General features: G+C 37.6%; 1 pseudogene; it reads right to left on the bottom strand.

The window, feature by feature from the left end:
- Positions 1–20,839, bottom strand: part of LOC107032858 (uncharacterized) — a 386,442-nt pseudogene that overhangs the window by 38,507 nt on the left and 327,096 nt on the right.

Below are 20,839 nucleotides of genomic sequence, written 5' to 3'. Positions count from 1 at the left end.
ATGGCTGATAGAAATTTAGATTACTTTCTGGAGGATAAGTGGACAATAAACATCACTTTTGAGGTACTCATTCTATGTATGTTGATTCATTCTAAGGAAATAATTTTGGAGATGCTCAAAGATTTGGCTATAAATGTGCTCAACAGTGACTGTGTTCACTACAGCAACAGAGAGAGAACACACAAAACAGTCCACAAACAGGTAAGTCATTAAAGACATTCTTTAACATAAAATTGAGCGTCAGTCATTAAAAATGATTTTGTCAAATTATAACAGCATTGAAGAGGACATATATTAATTTTAAAGAGAGTTTCCAGAAGTTTTATAAAGTATGATTTCATTTCTGTTGGAAAAGAAAAAGAAATGTATGTTAACTCACATTCAAGGCTCTTAACACTTTGTCATCTTTCTGGCTTGTGGGAGAAAGACAGATTAGCAAACTGAGGGCATTGTCTCCTCAAGGCTTACATGCCCCTCTGTAAGAAACTGCTTTCCAAACCTACGGTAAAGATAGGGGATTCTGCATCATATTAATCGTCCTTTTTGAAGATTGATAATCATGTTTGCCTAATTGTTCTCTTCAAAATTTTCTCTTTAAGATCAATGTTTGAGGGTCTTAAAAATTATGCATTTGTACATAATATCATGGAAATAATTATCCACTAATGCCCCCAAGTTTAAAAATATATTGAATTAATGTGGCCACAGGCCCTTAATTTCTTGTCCTGAGCAAAACCATGTTAAAGGTCAGAAGATTTCTCAGTTGGAATAGTTTCTTGGTTGTCTCCGTTGCAAAACCTCAGTGACTAGCAGCCCTCTACAAAGAACTTCTGCATTAGCGCTGGGGCACGAAAAGAACCCCAGCATCCTGCAGCAGCTATGTTAGGGTCGATGGAGCGTGGCATTGTTAGAATTAGGGAATACAGAGCACTGGAACCCTTTGATGAGTCCTTCCCTTGGAGTCCCGGCTTTCCATTTTATTACAATTCAAAGAATTCAGATACAATCTCATCTGCTGAGAAAGGAGAGCAGGCAGTCCTAGTTCAAGAGCTCTTAAAACCATATAGATGATTGATTGATACTAATAAATAGATAGATGATCGATAGACAGACAGACAGATAGGTAGGTAGGTAGGTAGGTAGACAGATAGACAGCAGAAGTGTTGGAAGTACACGGAATGTCTATTAGATTTGTCTCTAGTTCTGCCCCAAGAATCTTTCCAAATCTCAGTACCCAAATTCTCACTTAGTATAACAAAAATATTGACATTGGTTAATTCTGAGTGATGGTTTTGATTTTTTAACTCTTTTCTATTTTTTTCTTATATATATTCTAAATTGTGATACACACATATTCCTTTTATGCTCAAAAATTATGACAACATTTGTAACAAGTATGACAGATAATTATTATGTTTGCTGGATAAAGCAATATACGTATAAGATGAAATTCACAATTTTAAAAAATTAGACAAAGTATCTTAGCAGCAAACTCATAAAAAGAACTACAAATGACATGTATATTTTTAGAATCCGAATTTAAGAAGTAAAAGTATGTGCATGGTTTCAGTTATCAAGTTTGTAAGCATTGAAAGGGACAATAAAATTTGATGCCAGTAAGAATAAGCTAGGAACTATCATTCAGTGGTAGTGGATCAGTAAAGCGTATTAAAATCGGAAAACATTTTGACAATAGGTTTCAAGAATTTTTTAAAATATGCTTTCTTTTAACTTCTACTTTAATCCTCCTGCTTGAAATCTTGCTCAGAAAACAATAAAATATCTAGACCATACATGCAAATAAATATTAATGTCAGTATTACTTAGAAAAGGAAAAAGATTCCATGTTTATATACGTTCATGTAAATATCGGAAGGTACCTGCCACAATTAAAGTGAGTTTTGCAAATGCTTTTAGCTTGCTATACATTGAGGTGTGTGTGTGTGTCTGTATGTAATATGTGCGCTGTGATACGAACAGGTAACAAAAAGTAGCAGGGCCTCAATTACGAAGAGAAAAACCTGAAATGAAAGAAGCCCAGATGACACCAGTTGCTGCTCAGTGCTCCTCTCTTCTCTCCCTATTTATCTTGTTTGTTTGTCCTTCCAAATATTTTTTAACCGGAGGATGTAGTCCTTAGGAAATAAAAAAAAAAAAGGAAAAGAACAAACAACAATAAAAAAAAATCTGAGCTTCACGCAGGAAATTTCATTAAATATGTATTATTAAGCTAAGGATGGTATTATATGGTATTTAGCTCAAGAGAATATCATTCAAAATATCTGGACTTTAATCCTTGCTCTGACCATTTCTAGCAGCGTGGCTTTAGTCTCGCCTATTTACTGATTGTTTGATAATAGGAGATTTATTTAATTCCTCTGAGCTTCAGTTTTCACATCTTTAAAAAGATTATAATGAGTATTTCACAGGATTGTTGGGGGCAGATTAAAAGGGAAAGCACCAAGCAATGTGCCTGACACACTTTAGGTGTTCCATCAATGTTTGTTGAAGGTAAAACAGCTGGGTGGTTCCACCATTGAAAATCACATTTTTTTAAGAAACAGCCTTACTTCACAGCTCTGGGTCACAATCTCCCACCCAGACAAAAGAATACCCTAAAAATATCTGAGCCTCTGGATACTAACCAACTCAACAGAGCAATGGCAGTGTGAATATTAGTTCTGGCTTCAAATCCTTTTTCTCCTTTTTATCCTCTCTTCCTCGCCTTTTTCTTTTAACCTTTTGGTTGTTGTTTGCTTGCTTGATTTGGGGAATTATTCAGCCTGAATTATCTTCCCAGGATTTGTTCTATTCTTTACGTATTAATTAATGGTGAACTTTCATTCATTCCACATTTGGAGTGATACCATTCTAGGCATTAAATTCATATGAGAAATTTTTTTTCCTCAAAAAGAAGGAACAAGGAAATAAAAAAGGAAGAACATCTGTATTCATTTTGGACATTTTAGATACAGTAGTTCGAAAGGACTGCGAAACAGAAATTAATCCCACTGCCTGTGGAGTTCTGAGGACGAGCCGGGCAGCAGATCTCATTTAGAATCCTCCTTTGCCATCTATTAAGAAGTGAGCATGGCAGAGCTGGCCATGGGGAGGCTTTTTGATTCTCAATTCCTCTGAACATTGCCAGTGTTTAATCAATAGCTAGTCCGGGCATCATTAAACATGTGCTCTCGGTTCAAGGTCCTCTGATAGAGATGGTTGAGGGAATTGCTCAGTTTTGCTGTAAAGTGCAAAAAAGGGTGCCTACATTCAGGTTAGCCGACTTGAAAGAGATACAATTTTAAACCATATTGCGTTAAATGAGACCTGTTTTAATGGGTCACATGGAATATCAATTATTCTTGATCTCGTAATTGTTGCTTCCAATGTAAGATGTATCCTACTGAACTGGAGATTCTGCAATTATTAATTCATGCTTTCTACAAGGAGAAGGGTTAGCAACTATGCCAGTCACTGGAATGAAGGAAGCCTGTTCTTCCTCATCTTGAATTTTCTATTTCGATGATTCCATACAAGTTTAAATTCCTTACACCGTGGTCCTAAGCAACTGTGTGGCAAAGCAGGACAGTCTGTTTTGATATTCCGAGTGGAGCTGCAGAGGCCGAGGGCACAACTGCTTCTTCCATTGTCCTGGTATGTATGTGACGTGGCACTTAGCAACCATCACTAGTCCTGCGGAAATACTAAGAGATGAAATACTGTAGTTCTTACACCACCAGGTCTCATATAAAAGTTATAATGAAAAATAAGGGCGATTAGTAAATCATTTTCTTTTGGAAATAAGGCCAGGTTTGAAATTTGACGGTTTTGAAACTTCAACCATTTTAAAAAGGTGAGTTGTAGGAATCAATGCATTCTCCCCAGACAAAAGAGGAGTAACTAGTCAGTTTGGTATTACAATAAACTTGCATTTGTTTCCCTTGAATCCAGGAGAAATGCTGAAATCTTAGATATTTTTTTCCCAACATACAATAGAGAAAATGTTAGAGGCAGAAAATCAATCAAACCATTCCACTGCAATTATTAAAAGTTTGAGCCATGTACTGTATTCACTTCTAAAATAAATGAACGTGGGCACTGAGATTATGGCAAAGCAGAAAAAGAGTGGCAAAGGCACTCTTGCTATTGGCTCATCATCTGTGGCTTTCATTTGGTCGGGGCCAGCATGATGAAGGCTTCTGGTGAATACGAAACCATACAATATAAAACCTTCCAATCAAAATCTGAACAATGTCAAACAAGAATAAGTCTTGGAACCCTTTTCTTTTTACTTCATTACAAATCATTAGGTTGTTATTAAGTAATACAGCAAAATTTTAGCATCTGATGCAAATCCCATGTTCTTAGCATGTATGTTCAAATGGTTATACTGACTTTGATAAAACTACTTTAAAATTGTGAAAAATTAAACTATAAAATTGTGTATGATACACTGCTTTGTAAAATAAAATTCATATGGTTGAAAACAGATAGAGGAAAAAAACAAAAAAAAAACAAAAAACCCTGCAGCTTTCTGGTGTCCTGACTGTGACAGTCCAAAGTACCAGGACCTCTCACCAGTCCAGCCTTAAGGCAAGAATCTCTACAGGTTCTCCCTGATTCCATATCCGCCTAATCCATTTTCCACACAGCTCTGCGTTGTGAGTCCTTTACATTTTAATTGGTGTCTTTTCCTTCCTACCAAAGCAAGTCCAAACATCCAAACACCTTCCTTTTGAACAGACATGTTTATTTGTTTGAACATCACTGGATTCAACTAGTCAACTCCACCCAAAAGGCGTATCCCATTGTCTACTACCCACAAGCTGAGTGTCCTTCCTCAAGTTGCTTAAACTTTCTTGAGTCTTGTTTCTTCCCATTGCTAAAACAGTGAGAAGAGAACTCACTTCCCCAGGTTTTATGAGGTTTAAATGAAACAGTGAATACAAGCTTAATACAGTGCCCCAATAGATAATACATATTCTATAAATATTAGCCATTGTTATCATTTAACAACATGCCCACGCTCACACAGCTAGTAGGTGCAAAGCTGGGATTCTGACTTAGAGCTTTTGGTGCCAAGGCTTATGATCCTTCTGCTATGCACTCTGTATTTTAGATGTCTGAAGGGAGATTTGGATGAATGCTGGCTCCCATTCAGCTCACAGTCAAATCCTCTAACACAGGCCTGCGGTGCAGAATTTCTACATTGTCGATTGAAGTGAGAGCCATAAGGTTTAGACACCAGACACCAGGGAGGCAAGGTTGACATTCTGTTGTGAAAGCTTAAGAGTCTGACTTGTATTCCTGCCCAGATAGAAGGCCAGCCCACTGCAGCCGAGACCAACCAGTGTGGGAGTTCACAGAATGAGCCAACTTTTATTTCCAAGAGGGAACATAGAGAACCTTCTTAAATTCCCAAACTTGGGATGAAATAAGACTAAATTACCATACCGTCTAGCCCAGAAGAGAGCAGCTTAGCAAAGGTTACACGGCAGATGTACTCAACTCCTTTTTCCCCTTCAAAAAGTGTGAAGCACACTTCAGTATACCGTCATGCTTGACTTCAGAGCGGTAATCTGCAAGTCTGTAAACCCACGCCTGTGATTCCAAAGCTGTAACATTAACCTCTGTGAACCCCAGTTTCGTTATCTTTAAAACGAGAGTAAGCGTATCTACCTCTTAAGGTTGTTGGGAGGATTAGAGATAATATTTTTTAAATCATGGTAATTATTATTACTAGCAGACATAGCCAAAATTACTTCCAAAGTCTAATTACTTAGATTCAGGAGTTTGAATCTCTGGATTAATTAGTGTGTCTGAAAAGAACGTACTTGGACTAAGCTTGCATAGCGTCTAGATGACACTTCGACCCAGAGGACTGAGCCTCAAGGAGCCCTGCCTTTCCCTGGGTATGCTCCGTGCCCCAGCAGCCTTAATCCACCCAAACCAGCAAGCCTTCAGGGGCAGGAGACATGCAGGCTTGATTGTTAGGTCAATGGTCTTATTCTTGTCTCATGACTACTGAAGAGATGTTCCCTAAAATGCTCTCAGTGTCAGAGTTCAAACTCCTTTCTTGCCTATCTCCTTCTTTGGCTCAAACTTGAACCCTACCTTGGGCCCGTGCTTGTCGACAGCACCACCACTTTGCTTTCAGAACTCAAATTCTCAGAATGTGTATGTAGCTACCGAGGATTAGTGGCCCCAGCCCTTTCCCTTGGTTTTTGTGTCTTACTCCTTGTCTTTATCCTGTGACTGGAAATGACACCCTGGATTCTGATCACAGCTTTGCCCTGGACTCCCATTCATAATCATACAAATATCCTATCTTTACAAAGTGGCTGCTCAGCACCAGGCTCTCGGCTCTACAAAATCTGAGGAAGTTTTCCCACTCTTGTGGTTCGGAGGCCAGTCTTTGTCCCCCAGATATGCTCTGACATTGACAGGAGACCTGGGATTTCAGAGAACCAATATGCAAATCACCCCACCAAATGGCAAGTTCATATCTGTGTTATACTTAGGGTTTCAAACACTGTCCATGAGACTTTCACAAGAAGCCAAGTGACAAATCTAGGCTTGAATTTAGTTGGTTTTATTACATGTATATTCCATCTACTTACAAAGATAATTTGAGGCAGTGTACTGTCTAAAACATATTTATAATAGAACCACCAAAGCTAAGGCTTAAAAGGAGGGAGAAGGCACAAAAAATAACCACTGCAGAAAAACAAAAGCCATGTTATGAAGTGCGGTAGAGAAAGCTAAATTAGGAATATCGGTTAAATGGAATCTCTGCATTTAAGCCTTCGTCTACATGCTGGGTTTCCTAGGAGCCAAAGCCATGCATTGTATAATTCTTCTTACCTAATAAAGAGAAGCAGATCGTCAGAGAGGCAAAATGCTCCTATATCTAAACAAAGCATAATTTGTTGCAAGGATCTGTATATTTTAAACACTGAATCAATACAGAGTCATCTAAAAAATTTAAACACTTTATTTCAGACACATGCTAGGTACTGAGAATACAAAAGAGAGTAAATTCTATTGGGGGAGATAGACGAAAGGATAAATCCATTGGGAGAGGCTCTGTGTTAGAGATGGGCCCTTGGCTCTATGTGGTGGTATAATGTAATATTTCACAAGTGCTGTCTAGCCTTGGGTTTGAGCTCATGGCTCAAAATTCTCAGTTCCCCCTTTGCAGTCAGTTTGCTAAGCCCCCACCCCAACTACTTCCCTTTTCAGACATGCTAGAGTGAAGATACACACATATCCAACAGTCAGAGGTTCCCAGATACCTAATACCCAGGGATGGCCCCTTCCTTGGAGTTGTGGAATTATTTAAAATATCCAGTCTCTAGGAGGACTGTGAGCTTAGCCTGAATCTACCCCCACTGGCCATATAAGCTGCCTCCTCTGTGAACAACTTGCTTGTTATTTTGTCTTGGATGTAGTCCAGTGGGTAGCCCTGAATGGCACCTTTCTCTCATTTGGAACTTTAAGTAACAAAGAGTTCTCCCTTTCATCTATCTGAGTGTCTTCATGTTGTGTCCCACCATTGAAATAATCTTTAAATCTAAAACAGTTGACAAGTTTGGATTATACATATGGGAGTAGATCTGGAAAGTCTTCTCAGAAGAGGTGATTTCCAAACTTTGCATTGAAAGATAGGAGAAGTTCAGTGAAGTTGGGGGAGATAAGGAAAGATTGTGAGGTGAGAGGGGAACGTGTTGACTTGCACTCAAACCCAGGGACAAGCACTGCAGAAGCAGGGAGTGTCTGACAGGTGGAACACTAAGACAAAGGTGTGGGAAGGTGGAAACTTCTGGTATCCTTAAGGAACTGCAAATTTCAGCATGTCTGTATCTGGAGTATGAAGTACAGAGTAGAAACATGGCAGGTAAGTCAAAAGTAACCACGAGTCAGACCCTGAGGCATCTTATAAGCCATAATAAGAACTTTGGGTTAATTCTAAAGGATATATAGAGACAATAAGCATTTTCAAGGATGGTAAGAATTTTTTTATTATATTTTCAAAAGATGTTTCTGGCAGTCATTAAGATAATGGATTAAAGGGGGCAAGTATGAAGGATGATACCAGTAAACAGATAATCACAATAAAACTTTCTTTAAAAAATTCCAAGGGCCCGAATGCAAGTAGTCATAATGGGATTGCTCTTAGGGAGATACCATGGAGAAATTGCCCATTGGTCCCACTGGGGAACCTGAGAGAGGGAGTCATGAGTGATTCCAGATTTACCAGACTGGCCTGGAGAATGGGTGGCCTGAGCTGCCAGTACTACTCAGAGAAGAAGAAAGTTGTGGGGTGGAGGGCAGGAAGGGAGATATACTTAATTTTAGGTTCACTAAGTTTGCAGCGCTGGGGGACATCCTCACTGAGGAGCTCAGGCAGTGGCTGGGCCTCTGGGTTCAAGAATGAGGAGAGTGACCTGATTCAGTACCACTGATGTGGACAACATTCAGTCCTAACTAACTGCAGTAGGTAAAGCTGTGCAAGTGAAAGAGAACAGACAGGAGGGAGTGGAGAAAGGGTCAAAGCCAGAACTCTGAAGATCATTAAAATTTTGGAGGTGGGCAGAGAGAAAGACTGAAAACGGTTAAGCAGTCATCCCAGAGATGGAAGAGAACCAAGAGAAAGTTGGGTCTTACCACTCAAGGAAGAGAGAGCGTCAGGAAGGAAGAAGAGGTCATTACATTCAAGATTTAAGCAGAATGACTGAAAAGTGTTCTTTGAAACTAACAGTGGACAATTCATGAATAATCCTGGCAAAACCAGTTTTGATAGGAACTTTGTCTTAAGATAGAGAAAAAGTTGATGATCGAGGAGAAAGAAGGATATATTAGAAGCAAGATTCTCTATCTTAAAACAAAACTACTCCCTAAGACTCGTTTTGCCAGCCTTATTCATAAATTATCTACTGTTAGTTTCAAGGAATGCTCTTCAGTCATTTTACCTAAATCTTGGAAGTAATGACCTCTCCTGCCTTCCTGACAGTCGCTTCTCCTGGGGCTACAGGACATAACGTTCTCTGGGTTCCCTTACATTTCTGTGATGATTCTACCACCTCTTTCGTATAGTCCTTTCCTTCTGCTCACCTCCAAAAGTTTGACGAGGTTCTAAGAGGAGGGCAGGTGGCGATTAGCCTGAAATAACAGCAGAGCACCTTGCTTCTTAGTGAAGAACAAAGTGGGCAGAGTTGAAAGTTAATGTCAAAGTTTCTAAGATGGGAGTAAAAGTTGGGAGGGCCTTCAGCTGAAAATTTGTTTCTCTGCAAAATGAAAGACATGCATTCAGTAATAGATTTTGAAGTCACTGAATTAAAAAAAAAGTCTCTATGATTATTGTTGTTAGAAAATGTGAACGCTGAAACCGCAGGGCTCTTTTCTTGTCAGCAGCTAGAAAACTATACTGGGACACTAGATTGGGATTTAAATTTCAGGCTCACATCTGGTATTTGCAAGCACTTAATCCTTCTGCTTCTTTTAGGTGGAGTTGGTACTCTTTTACGTTTAATGCCTTTTTGCACTTCGGACCCTGTGAAAATGCATAAGCTGCCTAAAGCTTGCTGCCTCCAGTGCTTTCAGAAACAGGGAGATATACATCTTCAACCCAGTGATAAATGAGAACGAGAATATTTTACTATATGGTGAAAATACAGCTGTGACTATTGCTTTAAAACTCCAAAAGCATATAGAAGGCAAAAAAAAAAAAGGAAAGTGAAACAAGGAGTTATTAAAAGAATTGATGAATGTATGTTTGTTAAAAAGCTAGCAACAAAGATGTCCAATGGAAGCCATCTGATCACCAAGGTAAGTTTATAAGTCTAGTGTCTGACCCTCCGTAGTTTTGTTTAGTCCTATGCCTACAGCCAGCTGCAAGTATAGAGCTAACACTAATAATATGAGCTATTTTTTTATTGATTGCTTGCTCTGTGCTAGGCACTGCACACCTGCATTGTAACTTGTCCTTATTACCTGCTACAGACAAACAGTTCCTGGACAGTTAAGTGACCGCTCAAAGTCACACAGCTTCTATACGGGATGACTATGTGGTAGAGTTAATATTATCACCTTGAAAAAGGAAAACATTTTTTTCCCAAAATATGCTGTTTTCAGATTAGTATTATTTTTCTCACAGTCCTAAAGCCCATTCTGTATTTTCATTAACAAGTAATGTAAAGTTAGGCTCCTGTACAATTCAGGATCTCCCATTCTCAGGGTCTTTCTGCACTGAATGGTGCTCTGATTGTGGGACAATAATGTGAGAGTAGACACATAATAATTATAAATGACTGACTCAAGCCACCACTTACTGGACATCGAGTCTGTGCCCGGTACTGTTTTCAGCTCTTCGTATGTACGTTCATCCCATCCAGGGGCTATTCCTTAAGGCACTATGAAATCATTTAGGAAATGTAAGAAAACAAAATTATTCAGTGCTTAAAATTCAGGTTTTATTACTTGATGCAATATATATTACAGAAATCTTACTTCTAAAAATATTTTGCAAATATAACTAGAAAAAATCCTAGAGATTATTCTGAAGGCAGACCTGTGAAGATATTTTCCACACAGAGAGAAAGAGGAAAAGAAAAGGCAGCTGGCAAGGATGAAGACCACTGTGCTAACATTTCATCATTTTGTTTTGTTTTGTTTTAACCTTGGATACAGAAGGTAGAATTTATTATACTTCTCAGTTGAAGGAAAATTCTTATCACTCCCTGGTGCTTGGAAGGACCTCCCTTGTTCTATTTGCTCACTTTTAGCCCCAGAATCCACTTTTAGTCTCCCCGATTCCCTATGGGCAGCCGTTCGAATGTTTTAAGTACATTCCAAAAGTTTCTGTCCTTATACAATGTTTAAGATTGATTTTTATGAATTATATCCTGGTTTTACTAGATATAGAATCAGAGAGGCTGAGAGAGAGATAAAGATGATACAGACTCTGAAGATCAGAGATTAAGAAACTGGGCCAGGATCACACAACTCTTATATGATGTGGTGGAATTCAGACCTCAGTCTGTCTCTGCCTAAAATTGTCCGTCTTCCCTTCCCAAGTCTGAAAGCTGTAGAAAAACTGGAGAAAAAAAGATTCCTAAATGCATTCTTAAAATCTGTCGGATTTGGAAAAAGGTTTTGAATTGGATTAATCATCAACAAAATGGATAAAAACTTGGGAAGTTCATGACTTTTTTTCTGTTTTGTTTTGTTTTTTGTCAAGGCTACAGACAGGGGTTGAGGAGGGCAGAGGAGAAGTGTTCGTTAGATTCAATTTTGGGGAATTAAATGTATCACCTACCACACAAAAGTGATTAATATTGCGAGGGAGATGAATTTGATAATGACTGAGAGATGCCATCAAGCTGACAAACTAAACAATTTTTTTAACCTGACATAGCCCTATTCAAGACATCAGCTGTCATATGAAATGAATTCTGTTTCTAATTTGTCTTCATAAATAATGCAACTAATTGAAAGGTAGTTACAATGAACGTCTTTAACTTCTTTCATCTCCGATTTGAGGGCAATCTCTTTTCATTCCCTGGAAAGAATCCTCTGCTTCTTTTATCAAGTAAAACTTAGACATCACTGATCAGAACACTGAGATCAAAAACAAAAGAATCCATTGTGTGAAGACCACCACATCTAATGGTTTTCTCAATCTTCTTTTTTTCTAAGTTTTGCATTATCTTAAAATGTAGAAGATAAAGATCTTGACGTAAGAAAATTTATTCAAGCTCAGAATTTCATGAAGAATATCTTTATTTAATTAGGTTGTACATCTACCCTCTTCTTTCACCTAATTTATATTTATTTAGAATTAAAATATAACCTCTGATTCTACTATGCTGCACACTTAATCATACAGAAAAATCTTTAGTTTCCAGCTTCTAGTAACCTTTCTTCTTCCTTCCCTCACATCACTTAGAATAAAAGGAACCACTGAACAAAAACAGAAACTGACCATTTCCAGCAAGTGGAAATAAAGAATTCTTGCAGTGAAGACTAAAATAATTAACATGTTGTTCATCTGAGGTTTCTCTGTGCAGACACCAGTGATTCCATTTGTTTCTTTGTAAGTACAGATGTTAATAAACCTATGTGCTGAAGGCATGAAAAAGCAGTAAGAGAACTATGCAAGCATTAAAACCTTCAATCATGTAATTATTTCACCCCTCTGAGAAGGCCAATTTCAAGAAAAGCAGCAGAGGAAGGACATGATTGTGACTGGAGATTTGAGCTGGGTCTATTTCATAAGGTTGTTATTAAAAATGGGAAGAGAAGAAAGATTTTGAGGGACACCAAATTATAGCTAAAACCTTACAAGTTACTTAAAATGCAAATTACACAGCTAAATACAGAAAATGTGGATAATATGATTATTTTGGTATCTAGCTCCTGGCTGTTAAAAGATATCCACTGGCAATAGAAGTTTAGTCTACGTTATCATTACTTACATTTAGTAATAGCTACTAAAGTCTGCCTTTCAACAATGAGAAAATCTCCAATTCCAAGCTATGGAAAGATAATATATTTTGTCCAAAGTCCAAAAGCTAGAGACACTTCAAGTTTGAGTCCCCCCCTCCTCCCAAAATGAATCCATCTGGGTAAAGTCCTGATATCTTTTTGTTATGATACATTCTGTTATAATTCTGTTACAATAACAGCTATTCTGTTATAATACATTCTGTTATGATAATAGCTAACATTTAACTAATACTTGCCAGATATTGTATAGGTATTGACTTTTGTCTAAACGCATAAGAGCAAAATGGAGACAGAATGGAGAAGAAGGAACCCAGGGGAAGAGATGGCCACCCTAGTCCACTTGAGCTGCTGGAGCAACATATCACAGCCTGAGAGACTTAATTAATTTATCTTTCCACAGTTGTGGAGGCTGGAGAGTCCACGATCAAGGTTCTAGTGGGGTCTGGTTTCTGGTGAGAGCTCTCTCCCTGGCTTCAGATGGTCACCCTCCAACTAGATCCTAGTATGGTGGAGAGAGCAAGTTCTCTGGTATCTCTTCTTAGACAAGCATTAATCTCATCATGAGGATCTGCTACCCTCATGAGCTCTTCTAAACCTAATCATCTCCCAAATATTCCACCTCCAAATACCACCCCACTGGGACTTGGGGCTTCAACATGTGCATTTGGATGGACACAATTCAGCCCATAGCAAGGAGAGAGGAAGATGATCAAAAGTCAGAACTGGGTAATAAGTGTGTAAGTACAGACAGGCAGCTGTCAAAGGTGAAAACTGTGCTGTCAGGAAGTCAAGAGGAAGATTTAGAAAAATGAGTGGTTAATAGTGTCAGAGGCCATCAAGAAAGGCATGGAAAAGACTCCTCTTGAAACTGATAATTAGAAGGTCATCAGTGTCTTTCATTTGGTCTGAAGCCCAATTGCACAGATATAAAACTGTATGTTATAATGTGTCTTTACGGCAACACTAAATTATATGGCATTACAAGAAAGAGAAGGAATGTTTTTGGCTGGGGTAACCAGAAAAGGCTTAACAGGCCCGCTGACATCGAACATGGAACATGGACCAACAACAAAATCATACAGATGACCAACAGGCACATGAAAAGATGCTCAGCATCACTGATCATTAGGGAAATGCAAATTAACACTATAGTGAGGTGTCACCTCACACATGTCAGAATGGTCATCATTGAAAAGTCCACAAACAATAAATGCTGGAGAGGGTGTGGAGAAAAGGGAACCCTCCACTGTGGGTGGGAATGTCGTTTGGTGCAGCCATTATGGGAAACACTATGAAGATTCTTCAAAAAACTAAAACAGACTTACCATATGATCCAGCAATCCCACTCCTGGGCATAATATATCTGGAGGGAACTCTAAGTTGAAAAGCTACATGTACCCCAATGTTCATAGCAGCACTATTTATAATAACCAAGACATGGAAGCAACCTAAATGTCCACTGACAGATGACTGGATAAAGATGATGTGGTATCTATCTATACAATGAAATACTACTCAGTCATAAAAAAGAATAAAACAATGCCATTTGCACAACATGGATGGACCTACAGAGTATCATACTAAGTGAATTAAGTCAGACAGAGACAAATATCACATGATACCACTTACATATGAAATCTAAAGAATGATACAAACTTATTTACAAAACAGAAGCAGACTTACAGAAAACAAGCTTATGGTTACCAAAGAGGAAAAAGGGATATAAACTACTATAGATAAGATAGATAAACAACAATGTACTACTGTATAGCACAAGGAATTATATTCAGTATCTTGTAATAACCTATAATGGAAAAGAATATAAAAAAGAACATATATGTATAACTGAATCACTACACTGTACACTAGAAACTAACACATTTAAAGCAACTATATTCAATAAAAATAAAAGTTAAAAATTTTTCCCACTTTTGAAAATATCTAACCCTTCCTACAATATTACTTAAAATACAAACCAATGTGAGACTCAGTTCTCTACAGTAAACCTTTTCTTTCAAAACAAATAAGCAAACAGTTCTTGTCCTCAAGCTTGCATTAGTAGTAGTGAAATACAAAGTGCTTAAATTCTTCTTGAGCTCCTTTTAACAATGATTGCTGTAATCATGTCGACTGAGATTCTTAAGACCATTCTTAGAAACCGAAACTTCAGGGAATGTATGAGAGACGCATGAAAACTTCCTAAAAGGTCAGTCTCTGGGCTCTCAGTCCAGTACTTCTGTAGAATGATATCCAAGGGGTTGAGCGCTTTAAAATGACTGCAGTCATGAAATCCGTACTGCTCTTTAGCTTAATCTGCTAGATATATCTGCATATATACATATACACACTATGTATACATATACATACACACTATGTTGAAATTCTGCACAAAGATATGATCAGCTTAAGCAGCTGTAAATATGCTATTACCATAGTATCCATATATTTGCACAATAGGAACTGGATTTTAAAGAAAAGCAATAAAAAAGGTAAAGCATAATATTCTTATCCAAGTCCACTTTTGACATGATGTCATTAAAACAAAAATTGGAAAGTTCAAGGGCAGTGGTGGTGAGAAACAAGGAAAGAGCTAAATCCTTCTACTAAGAAATAGCTAATAACTGCCAGAATTTAGAAAATTAATTATACTTGAAAATATAATTTAGTTGGTTTTTAGTTGGTTGCTAGAGTGTTTATTTTGCCTTATCAAAAAGACCAGATATCATAGATTTATATAATTCATTGCTTTGCAAAATACATTTATAACAGACACAAAAATTCACCAGCTCGTCCTTTACTGATAAATACCCCACCTGCATATATTGGTAATCCTGCTCCTAAGCATTGTGTGGCGAAGAGAAGTTAGAGTGGCAGTTTAAGGATGTTACCAGCTGAAGACCTTACAGGCTGGGGGTGCGGATGGGAATGGGATCCCTGTTGCTAAGAGCAGAAATCCTGCAGAAAGGAGGGGATTTTGGGGGATTTCATAAACATGCACGTGCTGCTGTCCCACTGTGGGTGCCTGCTGTGGATGTAGTCATTATGATATCAAATTCCCAGGAAACCACAGTATGACCTGTATCTCTGTCTCACTCAACATGGAAAAGTCCTTTTTTGCTCTCAGAACCTCCATTTCCTCATGTCAAAATCAGACCTACAACTAGGACATCTTTACCTGTTTCCCCTGACCTCTCATGTCCTATAAGACATGTTAAGAAAAAGAAAGAGGAAGTATATGTTACAAAATTGGGTGAAATTGGCTGATTTCTATTCCAAATTTCATAATTACAGAACACTTACAAAATACTAATAATTTTGAGTAGATGGACAAGTTAACAAGCCCTATGTAAATTAAACCAGCAATTAAAGTGTGATATATAAGGTGCTACTCTTTCAATACAATAGATATTTTTAAAAGGGACCTGAAGATGAAATCAGAATGTGCTTGTGTCATAGGAGGATCTCATTCAATGAAAAAAACACACTTTTATGTAAATTGCTTCAGTTAAAACAAAAAAAAAATTCATAAATCACGCAGGAAGCATAATATTTTAAGGTATTCTGTGTCTTCTTCCTGTATACATACTCATATTAGGAAATTTATAAAATTCAGAAACATTCAAAGACTTAAAATAATAGTCCTACTGCCTAAAACTGATATCTAAGAATATTTTGATATACATATAAGTATATCAAATAAGAGTAACCTCAGACTTAGTGTGTGTAGTTTTCACTATTCTTGAGCAACCGGAAAATCCTTAGTATATAATCTGTTATAATTTTTGCTGTTACAATGAGTCCAGTTCTGAGTCTGGTTTGAAACGAGTGAACATTGTAGCTCGTGACTGTAACAGCCAAGCTTCCTCTCTTCAGTGTGGCTAGGTGTTGTACTTACTATATATGTGCAATAATTAACAAATGTATACTGAACTGCATATGGCAGAAATGATATGCTATGGAAACAGTCACACATCTGGAGATTCAAGTTTTGCTCGTGAATGTTAATTTCTGTATTTCCTACCCCATCTTTTTTGTCTTGTACTCTCTTTTAATAGCAAAATATCTTTTTTATTCTAAGAGATAGAATTGTACTTGAAAACCGTTAGCTTCTAGAGAGATTTTTATAATAGAAAAATCTTTTCTTCCTGCCCCTACACGGGCAGGTCGATTTTCATTGAAAACGACTTCAAGCTGTTTCTAATATTTACTCACTTATGCAGGTGCGTCCATCAGCATGGAGTCTGTATCCTGTATCACATTCACAGTGGAAGGTGCCCAGAGTGTTAATACAGCGCTGCTGGCAGCCTCCATTCACCACGGCACATTCATCGACATCTAGAGGAGGAAGACAGATGGCCAGGATTACAATGTCATTCCAATGTCAGCTTCAGAGAAGTGGCACAGTATTTCTTTGATACACAGTATGTGTTAGATTGTACAAAGGTGCCGCCTCTGTGGCCACAAATCTTTGCTTGTTTGATCCATTTTACTCTACAGTATAAACAAGAAAATGTAGATAGAAACTTTATTGAGCTTTTTAAAGCCCAGCAAAAATGAGCATAGGGATTGCCTCACAATTTTCTCTTCTTCACGTCCTGATTAATTAGACAGATCCGAGATAGAGCTCCTTCCTTAGGGAAGGAAACCTGGAGGGGAGAATTAAAGTGAGCTACTCTATCTGGAGCAGCACATAGTAGATAAACATCAATTATTGGTCTGAGGCTGCCGAATAAAGTCAGTAACAGAGTTAAGGCCTTGACTTTCCTTGTGTATTATGGTGGATGTCGGGGCAGAGATAGATAAATTCAAATAAAACCATGGTTTGGAGTTCTTAAAAAGACATCAATACATTTGCCCCATTGACTCAGATTCTTGCTTATCACTCAGGATTCCGTTTTCTGAAATACTTAGTATGTGTATGTGTGAGGTAACTTTAACTTAGAAAGTATGAAAAGAGGTCAAGACTCACGGTCACCTATGTCTTATGATCAGTCAGTCATAAAGTCAATCATATTACACTCACCTACCATTAGGAAAGGGAAATCCGTTTCTCTCTCAGAACCTATACTTCCTTGTACTCTGTACAATCAATACCTAAATATCTAAACCCACAACAGGAAGATATCCACACACATACAGAAAGCTTTTCAGATGACTGGTGATTTTAAGGCTTCTAAATTTTCTTGTTTGGAGAATTTTTTTTACCCAAAATCTGTTTTTTGATATGTGTCAAAGAAAAAACTCAGGCAGAGAGGTCAAGACTTAGTGTGGGGAAGCACGTGTCCCATGCAGAGTATGTCCCTGACTTCCCATGCCCCCAATTCCAAGTATTCTGTCGAAGAATGTTGGGTATAAACATTCTTAAAACAAAACAAAACAAAATTATCATAATAGATCATTAGCTTTATAGTGAGTGAGATTTAATTCCACAGGGCAAGATCCTTACTTGGGAAGACATCAGCATTGAGAAGGAAGATTATTCCAGTGTCTTATCATAGGACCTCTTTATGCTGAAATCATAAGGAATGTTTTGTACTGTAGTAAAAATGAGTTTTCTTTTCACTGGCACTAGTTTTTGTTACAAAAAAGAAGAAAAAATGGCTGGTCAGGTCTGGGAGTGATGAGCACAAGGGACCTTCTTTCCAAACATAAAGAACATAAATCACAAAATTAGTACCACGTTTTAAAATGACTAGTTTACTATATTATAGGCATTTTACACAGTCTAGTATTTTCCTTCTAAACTTAGATATTCTGGAGTAATTGCTGATGTTTTTAAAGGAATCTTATTTTAGCGATAAGAAATGCTGACTTTTTGAAGTATTAGAATTTGTATTGAATTCTGAGTCTGTGATAAACAAACGGCTACATTTTTCCATATAAACTAATATTAAATCAGAATTCTCCATTTGCTGCCAGTACTTTGTGCAGGGCTTTAATATTTACGCTAGCTAAACTTTTATCTTTCTTGCTTTAGGGTATTATTCCACAGGGTTGAGATATAATTTTGAATCTGTCAACCCCTGAATTAGATATCCTTCTCAGGTCTTTTCCTTTAAACATACTAATCAGACTCTTAATTCCCAAGAGTCAGTTTTATCGACATAACAATCAACACACCAATATTTGCCATCATTTAGAGTTATTATAATATACCACATATATGTGTTTAAATACCCTAAAATGTCCCAAAGAGTGTGCACAGATAAAACGATTACTTGTGAAGAGGGAAGGAAGGTACCTAGACTGGGTGGGTGGAGTGTGGGATGTGCGTGTGGAGGTGCTGGACAAGAGACTTCATTCATCTCCATACTGTTCTGGTTTTTCGCAAGAATGTTGTTCAGGTATTACTTGTGTATTAAAAGTAATTTTAAAGAAAGACAGACAATAAGAGCTCCTCCTTTTGCCCCTACCCATCAAGCTTCAATAATTTTCTGACAAAAGAAACCAAGTGACTTTAAAAAAGAAAAATCATTGAGTTCATTCCATCGACAAGAGTGGACATTGATTTTAAGGATGAGACTTCTTTCAGTATGTTTTCAGCGTGTTCATAGTCTTAATCTGGCCCAGAACTATAATTAAAGTACCATAACATATTAGAAACACACACACACACAAGCAAAAGCAAAACAAATTTCCTCTGTGCTTTGAGTCAGATGGCCTTGGGGAAAATATCTTAGTGTTGACACTTACTAGCCTGTCATCTTGCCTCTCTGAGACTCAGTTTCGTCATCTGTAAGAAGGGATAATAATGGCTGTCATATGTACTATGCCATGACTTCTGTTTTCCTTTCCTATTCATGTGTACGATTTTGGAATAGATTGCTAATGCTTGAGATTATATGTAGAAATTAAACAGGAAACTGTACTCCACTAAATAGTGGCGCTAACTCTACAAGACCGTAAAATGAGAGCACATGACAGAAGCACTAAGCAACACAGGAATTCAGGAAATGGAAAATACACTTGGGCTACAGTGAAAAGGGGACATTTGTGGTAAAAATTGAGAACTGAGTGCACGGAAAAGAGGGTGGCTAACTCAAAAGTGTAGTAGTTTAAGCATGCAGTGTCTGAGATTCAGCATTTAGACCTGTCAGGTTGCAGAAGGAGGTTGGCAAAAGAAAGTAGAGAAACAAACCCAAAATCTTCTTTTAATTAATTTGGATGGCAAAGTGTTCCTCTTCTTGATTTACAATACAATACACTTCTGGGCAGGCTGAGACATAATAGGCTGTGTTCACAAAGTAGCTAAGCCAACGTATTAACAGGTAAAAAAAATCAATCATTTATAGAGTGGCACTAAATGCAAAGTAATTGGTTTGACTTTCTCCTTTCTTGTCCTTTCAGAATACACTGAATTTACTGATTGCTTGGGCACTGGATAACCAACAGTTCTCAAATCTGGCCACACGTTAGAATCGCTTGGTGAGTGTTTAGACATACCCATGCCTTGCTCCTCCCTTTAAAAAAGTCTGATCTATAGGTCTAGAGTAAGAACTGAGAATCAAACATTTTAAAGGCACCTTTCATGATTCCAATGTGTAGTCAGAGTTCAGATCCCCTGATGTATTAATGCTTTAATCACCTAGAGATCTTGTTATAATGTACATGCTAATTCATTAGATCTGGTGCTGAAGGAACTAACAGACCCAAGGCATTTCTGAAGCTGCTGGTCTGGGGACCCTACTCTGAGTAGTGAGAGTGTAGATCATCCTCTGTTCAACTGTGAATGCCACACGCATCATGAATGTCATGATTTGGCTCAGCTTCTCAGCCGTTCGGCCAAAGCAAAGCAATTCAGCCTAAATAGATGATAAACCAACACTCTGACCAAGACAGTGTGTTTATACTTACATATACACATGTATTAAATTATTTATCAAAAATCTCTGCAAATAAACCACCAATATTTCCCACAGTACTTGCTTAATAACAGTTAATAATTTTAAGACAATTTTAGCATTATGTGTTATGAGAAACAACTTTCTTCTGTAAAACACAAAGGACACTTTAGGTCTTTTCTGATGGAATACCTCTGATATAGGATAAAACCGGGTTAAATTGCCATGATATTAGACACTCATACTGAAGCTGTCACAAGTGATTTTCTTTTCCATCAAGATTCTGCCCAACAGAGTTAAAAACTACAAATGTCAATATTGCATTAAAATGTTATTATCAAGTATACTTCATTTGAAGAAATCATTTCTCCAAAATTTTTCTCAGTTCTGTCTTCACATTAGACGCTTACGGAAAGCCCTGCCCTTAGAATTGGAGCTCCAGGACACTGCTGGGAATAATGATAAAGTGATTAGAATTTTTTCAGCATTAT

The sequence above is a fragment of the Vicugna pacos genome, chromosome 1 (assembly GCF_048564905.1).
Source record: "Vicugna pacos chromosome 1, VicPac4, whole genome shotgun sequence".
Lineage (NCBI taxonomy): Eukaryota > Metazoa > Chordata > Mammalia > Artiodactyla > Camelidae > Vicugna > Vicugna pacos.
Note: the sequence above shows the minus strand (reverse complement) of the source record. Positions and strands in the feature narration are given on the sequence as shown.